Here is a 7,926-nt window from a genome sequence, read left to right on the forward strand (position 1 = left end):
TTATTGAGTACATTTATCCATTTTTGTGTTAATATATTTATTTAACGCAAGTTATTTTCTAAAAAGAAAAACCTCAATACGTATTATATTTAACGTAGATAGATTTATAAAACATAAATAATTCATTTTTAATATTTTTATTGTTCTAAAGTGTGAATAGTTTCAATATACGTGTAAAATACTTTTTATTATAAAAGATTAACTGTAAAATTTAATAGATAAAAAACTACAACATTTATTGTAAAAACCAACTTTCTAGTAAGAAAGAGCCAGTAATAGGTGTTTCGGTTTGAAAATTTGTTATTAACATTAAAAAAAAATTTATTTATTGAGATCGAAAATCACTATTTTGTTTGGAAGATTTTTGAATAGAAGTTCCTGTACTGATGTTGGAAGTATTATAAAATTAAATTTTTCATCTTATGATTTGAGTTTCAGTTTACATTTCCGAATAAGTCGTTTTTATCGCTTCGGAAAAATATTGATAAATCGACAGTGTTTTTGAATATTATTAACCATGACTGACGAAGCGGGAAATAAAGTGATGAAAATAAAAATTGAAGGCAAATTCAGTGCCCACAAAATTGCAGAAAAATCGTCGCGTATTTCGAATTCAGAAAGATATTACGTTAAATATAACACATATCGAGTTTATTTTTTAACTTCATATCCGTTCACAATTGCGACCTGTAGACTATTTCGACTTCTAAATACTCGAGCCATGCTACTGTGCAGCGGGAAAAGTAAACCCCGTAGGTTTTCTTTTTACTCTGGACTTTGCCTGAGCCTGTTGGGCACTTTGCGATTTGACTAGGCAGAGTCCGAAGAGAAAGTGCTACTTCGGATTTTGCCTGACACCGCTCAGTCAATTCGCGGAGGGACTAGGTAGACTGCGGTGTGACTGCACATTGGACTTTGCCTGTAACATAAATATATAATCAATGTTTTTTTCATTATCAGTTAATCAAAAGCTATTATTAATTAGCGATTAGGGTTGCGATTGAAACCATCTCCAAGGTCTTATAGGTTAGGTATAGGGTTTGTGCAACAGTTGATTGATGAGTATTTCATGAAATCCCCACGTTTATCCATTCACTGATTGAAAAAAATGGATTTGTCTTCGGATTTTCTGTCACTGTCGTCGCTGACGCCGTTGTTGTTGTGGTATGAGAACGCTACAACTTTTGAAGGACTTATCTGATTGAAGTGATCTTTTTCATAATGTTTTGACGCCTGAAAAGAAAAGTGTAGTTCGTTAAACCGCCATTTTTGACCAATGGTGCTAGTTTTCTCCACAAAAAATCCTTTTAAAAATTAGACAATTCCATTCTCCAGCAAACCTACACCAGATGCGAAAAAAATGTTAAGCAGACAAATTTTTTAGCTGAAAAAGAAGAACAGATTTTTTGATAAAAATTTTGATGATAAGATGCATATTGTTCGTTTTATTCATTAAACATTTGATAAAAAACGAAAGATTTCATTTTGAGGACAAATTATGAAAGATACGAAAAAAATGAATAAACAATAATCGCTCATTAAAAACTTATCTATAAAGTTTTCTTTAGCTATTTTTTAATAGGAAGCATAGTTTTTCTTTGAATCGTAAAAAATTACATTACACACTTGAAAAATGAAATGTTTGGTCTTAAGTTCTACTTGGCTCGTCTTGAGTTCGTCCCTCAGACGAATGATTCGCTGGCGGCCAGGGGCGAAACTTAGCATTCGAAAAAGTAAGTCTTGAGTTTCTGAATAGAGTTTACGACGGGTTTTAAAGACAAGTTGGGTTGGACTTTTCTTAATACGAAAAGTTTTATTGTGAATCTTAAGACTAGTCGAAGTGGACTTGCCCTGAGAGAAAAAGTTTAAGTCCAGAAAAATGAACAGAATTATTCTAAAGGAAGTTATATTCCCAATTATGAGCTTTAGTACTTTCCATAGTCAGAATTACCAAAGTTTTCGTTTGTGAATTTTATTGTCTATTATCTTGAATAAAAATGCCTGGACTTGATTTCGACTTGAATTGACCTCAATCGAGGCATGCTGAAGCATCTCTTAGAGACGAGTTGTTAATGATTTAATAATCTTGTATATTTATATATATATATATATATATTCAATTAACTGATCTATGAATTCTTATTTGTAGTATACTTGTTTGACGAGGATAACGAAAATGTTATTTGTTTTTACGTATTTCTAACGGCTGAGGAGATCCTTCTGGATTCTGATTTTTTAAATAATAAAATAACTTATTTAATAATTACCAATTTTCAATTTCTTGTTTTTAATCTTATTTCTGACTCGAAAAAGGTTCGTCATTCCACAAGTTTATGCCGATCATCTCAGCAAGGACAAGGCTCGTCTTGAGATAAGGAAACGTCATCTCAGCCAAGACAAGGCTCGACTTGTGAGAAGTAAGGGCTGTATTACCTGTCATGACCATAAAAGAAGACGAAGGCCTGTGTCTCGACTCAGTTTTGAGACGCAGCCAGACATCGATGTCCTGGAGACGAACTCAAGGCATAACAAAGACGAACCCAAGTCAAAGCATTTTTACTCGAGTATTTCAGGATTGGGTTTGGAGGGTTTGGGGGGGGGGGGCGTAAAAATGCTTTGACTTAAGCTCGACTTTGTAATATCTTGAGTTCTTCTCCAAGACATCGGTGTCTGCCTGCGTCTCAGAAATGAGTGGAGACATAGGCCTTCGTTTTATTTTTATATTCACGACAGATAAGACGGTCTTTACTTTTCTCAAATCAAGCCTTTTCTTGGCTAGTTATTAAATTAGTTATTTTTAATTGAAAAATTTAGAAACTCCGGGTTTAAAATAGTATAATGCATAAAAACGTTTTTAAACAAAATGAAAATGGTAACTTTCTAAAAGGATCTTCTAAGCTGTCAGAACGGGCACGTTGACCAAATTGTTCTCTTAGGCAAATAAATTTACCCATGTTTGTTCATTTGCAACACAAAATATTTTTAGCCGTTGCTCTGAGACTTAAAAGTTTCCTGATTCAAACAAGAGAAGTCCTAACACTAGCTTTAGGTTTGACCCAGGGAGCATTTATAGTTTTGTTAACTTATTATTACTCTGCCTTTCTACTCATCGTCGGTGATCGTATTTTGGGACCCAGAAAATACGGTGCACAATCAGAGGCCCGACTGAGGATCATCTTTTTTCCAGCAGTCGATAATAAGCCTCCAAATATGGCCATTTTATGCGATTTTCCATATGCCTAAAACTTTTGCAAAACATATCCGAGATATCAAAATTCGATAAATACAATTTTGACTGATAAGTGATAAAGCATATACAACTTTTAATAAATTGACGTCTAATTTCCTGACCAAAATCAAAGAAGTAAATTTGGAAATATTTTACACTCGAAACTCCATAAGACATACTACAAATGTCTAGAGCAACAGCTAAATATATGTATATATATATATATATATATATATATATATAAAATATACAAGATTGTTTAATCATTAACAAAGATTAGTTTTTTGAAAAGGCAGAATGACTCTTTTTGTTAGGACAGGTATACATTCGAAGTTGTAAACCGCTCGTCTTAGTCATAAAAATTCGACTCAAGAGATAAATTTATGTCTTCAAGACATATAAAATTGTCTCACAGGCATAAATTAAAGTCTGGCTCTGTTTCAAAACTGAGACATACTTAAGTCAAACTTTTCCACTTCAACATGTCTTGCTTGGGGGCATTACAAGTTGAACTCAAGTCGAAGCATTTTTACTCCGGCAGTTGGATATAAATTTCTGAAAGTGAAATTCATTTTATTGTATAAACTTCATTAGTTAATTAGTAAAATTTTGAATTCATCGAGCAACCTTAGATTTCGCTTTTTTGAACAACTAGAACGTCGTGAAACTATTGTAAGTGAGTAAGTTTGTCTGACAATCGCGAGCATCCATACATGCACACCCTTTTAAAAGCGACTCACCGACATACAATCTCAAAGTTTTTTAAGTCCCAAAATACGTATCGGGCCCAAAAAATGTACGGGACTTTTCGACTTATTTTTCATTTGTTTACTGGGCGCACATTATATTATAGTCCCAATCTAAAGGTCCGGACAGGCCGTAAATTTATGCGAGTATATAATACATTTGAAACTAAACTTACGTACCTGGAAAGGGGAAGGTGGAGCTAAAAAGGCAAGGGCGCCTAACTTAGGCCCGGACGTATAGATACAAGCCAAGCCCTTTTACCGTTTCCAGTTCCCCCTTCCTCTTGTCAGGTCCGTACGTTTAGACTCGGTCGCGTCATAAGCTTACATAAACGTTCAGACTGTCCGAACGTATATACACTACCTGTTTGGTATTGTATTTCCTTATCTGTTATCTATTTGAATAAAAAAAATTAAATAAGCCTCAGCTATTTTATCAATTTAATATATTTTGTACTAAAATTATAATTAATTTTTATAATTAATTGAGAAAATAATGTATCGTCTAATAGAAGATCAAATTTTTGTAATTATTTCAATTAATATTGAAGACGTTATATCTCTGCAGGTGGATCTCCTATTCTTTTGTTGACAAACCGGTTTTTTGTACATTTCTTTTTTGTTTTAAATTTGTAAGATTTGAGTTTATAGATGCATTTCTCTTATTATAAAGATCATTTGATGTGAAAAAAACTAAAATGATTAAGGAGTGGCGATGTTATTCTCAAAGTCGCTTTGCCCCGTCGCGGGGTCAGTCTCCTCTCTGTCTGCATAAAATGAAATGTTCAACATAAATAACTGTATGCTTAAAACGGCCAAGCCTAGTTTTCACCATTGATTATAAACGATTTTTTAAGCTAAATATCAATCAACATCTAACGAGGAATCTGAATTAAGGTTTAAATTATCAGATATAACTTGCTGTGACCTTTCGTCGACCTGCACGCGTTTTATATCAGCAGGTCAGCTCTATTCATTCGGAAAAGACAATATTTTCAACAATATTAAAGAAGTTTAGAAGATTCAAATAAAAAGAGAAAACGACTAAGGAGACCATTTTTTATAATGACTCAGACCAATTATAATGATCAAGATTCTATGTTCTGCAGAACAAGTCAAATTTTATGTTTTAGAGATTGGTTGGATTGGAACAGGTTTCTATGGTTAGTTAAAAAATCCGTTTTGTTCGATTAGCAGTTCTTCTGAATTTTTATTTCAAGTAAAGTATTATTAGTATTTTATTAAACAGTGTTTAACACAAGTAATTGAACCTATGCGTAAGCAATTACAGAACAGCAGTATCAAGCCCGAACATGCATCCCAGGGCGAATAAAGCTATTTATTACACAGTTATTTTACTTCCATCAAACGGTTATGATTAATCTAATTTAACCTTAAGTTTTGCTACAAACAAGTGGCAGTTTAAACTGCTGGTAATGAAATTAACAAAGCGTGTCCGAACACAAAAATAATTTTTTCTCTAGCAATGTTAAAAGTGCAGATTTGCAGAAGAAGTTCACTTTCGGGAGTGTATTAAGAAGAGGCTAGGTGTGCAATCGTCATGAAATATGTTAGTGTATACGCTATGTATAAAATACTATACAGGTGCACAGTGTATGCGTTGCGTTGGATTGCAATGGCGAAGCTATCGCAATTGCATGCACGAGTGTACCGTTACTAGCAGCGGTGGGTACCTCATCATCGAGCCAATGACACATGCAATAACAATGACACGACACACGAGACACGCTGCCTACAATCATGCCAAGACTTTTTGAACTTCTCGATTTTCAGGGTTCCCTGGAGTCTTGTATACGTTAAAGGGACACAGAGTCGAGATTGGGAAATGATAGGAGAGACTACACGATGGACTCATGCCCCATGTGCCTATTGCGCATGGGACATGGATACTCAACAGAGAGAAGAGAAAAAAGGGAGAGCAAGATAAAAGAAGGGAGCAAGAGAGATCGAAAGAGCTGCAACGAGTTGGCGTCACGCTGTCGGGTACACCGGTTTCGCCTCGCTGCCCCCTCTTATCGATAAACAGTAACACACACATGTGCTCAAAACATAAACAAGTGGTTTCTTGCGCCCAAGGAAACACGAACACATCGACGCCTTGCAAATAACGCGACGGGTACGCGGGAGTGCCACTATGCGTGCGTGTCAGATAATTGTATGTAATTGTTGAGTAGGATAATTAGCGATCAACAATAAGCCTCTCTGCCGCGACTCTTTATTCGATGTTGCCAGAGCTGCTGCAACATGTACTGTAGAATATATATGAAATTGTGTGCTGTGCGTGGCTAATGTGGCCCACACCACGCTCTAGTCCACGTCTACGTGCTTAGTCCTCGTCACTTCTACGATTGTGGTTACGCAGTGGTCGGATGGTATAGCAGCCCAGAGGCAGATCAGCCAGTCGAGGATACTGTTAATAATATGCTACTCAACTGCATGGTGGTTATGCTACTGGTCTAACAGAAGCTACTACGGAGTTTGACTGATTGGCCCGATACCCACTTCTTTATTTGATTACTGAAGCACTTGCTAATTATTATCCACCGGTTATCCCTATCACAAACTAATTATTGAAAATAATTCCTCTAAGCTTCTCAGTCATTTTTTGTTTGCTTCTTCTACTTGCCTTTCTTTCTTTCTTTATTTCATGATTTCAGATCGACAATTGGAACGAGGAACCGGGAAATTCACGAAATGCCTATTATTTTCATTGATAAAGTTTCAATAAATGCAAAATTTGTTTAATCATTGAAATAAGTATTCATACTAAAGGTGTTACTGGCATACAAGAAATAAAAAAATTAAATAAACTTTGAACTTCACAAATGAGGATTAAGGGCCATTGAACTCTTTCGATATATTCAGGGGTCACAATCAGAATTATCACACATTTCCTCTAAAAAAATACAGAAGACAGATTTTCAACTGTGATTAATTTCAACAAAAATAATGAAATATTGTTAAAAAGCTTTTACACGGCCATAGGTTCGATACGCCTATAATATTATACACACTTGAATATTGCCGATTTTTGTGTTTTATCTAAAAAGTAACACTTCGGAAGTCTCAAAAGCGACAATAAAGTAAGGCCGAGAAATCAAAAGCAACTAAGCGCCAAATTCCAGTCGAGGGGTACTGTTAAATAAAAACCGCATAACTCAACGAGCCATGTACATTAACTATTGAGGGTACTCGTAGTTCGCAGCAGGAAAAGGCAGCTTTTTCTGTCATCTTCTCTCACTCCTTTAATTTTCGTCACAGCGGGATGTTTTTAATACGAGAATAATTCGAACATTTTCCTCTTCAATGCCCTGTTTGGAGTTTTTCGTATTTTTTTATCACAAATGCCACGTTGTTTAGAAACGAATATGCAATGTTTAAGGGCGGTGACTCAGGCCCCTTTGATTGCACAGTACCCCTTGACTTAGGACTTTTATAAATTCCAACCATTTTTTAAAGAATAATGGCTTTCTTTGCAACATTTCAACATGTGGGGATTTAACTGAAGAATTTGCCGAAACTCACTCGTTGCACAACGACGTTCTCACTATTTTTACATTCTTTATTGGTGTTCACGCTTTATAGTCACGAGAGGGATTGGAAAAGTGCAATAAGTTCCTGTAAGTAAATTTAATTGTGCAATGATGAAACCAGGTATTTATAGTAATGACGAAGCTGCGTATACATCGTATTTCTTTGGTACAATATAATATTTTCTCAAAATTTCAACCCCCAATGCTATCTGCACATATGGAAATCCGCAGCTACAAACTCCAGGCTGTTGTTTCCTCATAATATATCGTGAAAATGAATCTAACTTTAAAAGTCGCTTCTGCCACTTCAGAAGTGTTATTTGAAAAACCTAATTAACAGTAAAAATATGTTATACAAAATTATTTAGTATATCACTTAATATATATACACTTTTTT

This window comes from Belonocnema kinseyi, chromosome 4 (assembly GCF_010883055.1).
Source record: "Belonocnema kinseyi isolate 2016_QV_RU_SX_M_011 chromosome 4, B_treatae_v1, whole genome shotgun sequence".
NCBI lineage: Eukaryota > Metazoa > Arthropoda > Insecta > Hymenoptera > Cynipidae > Belonocnema > Belonocnema kinseyi.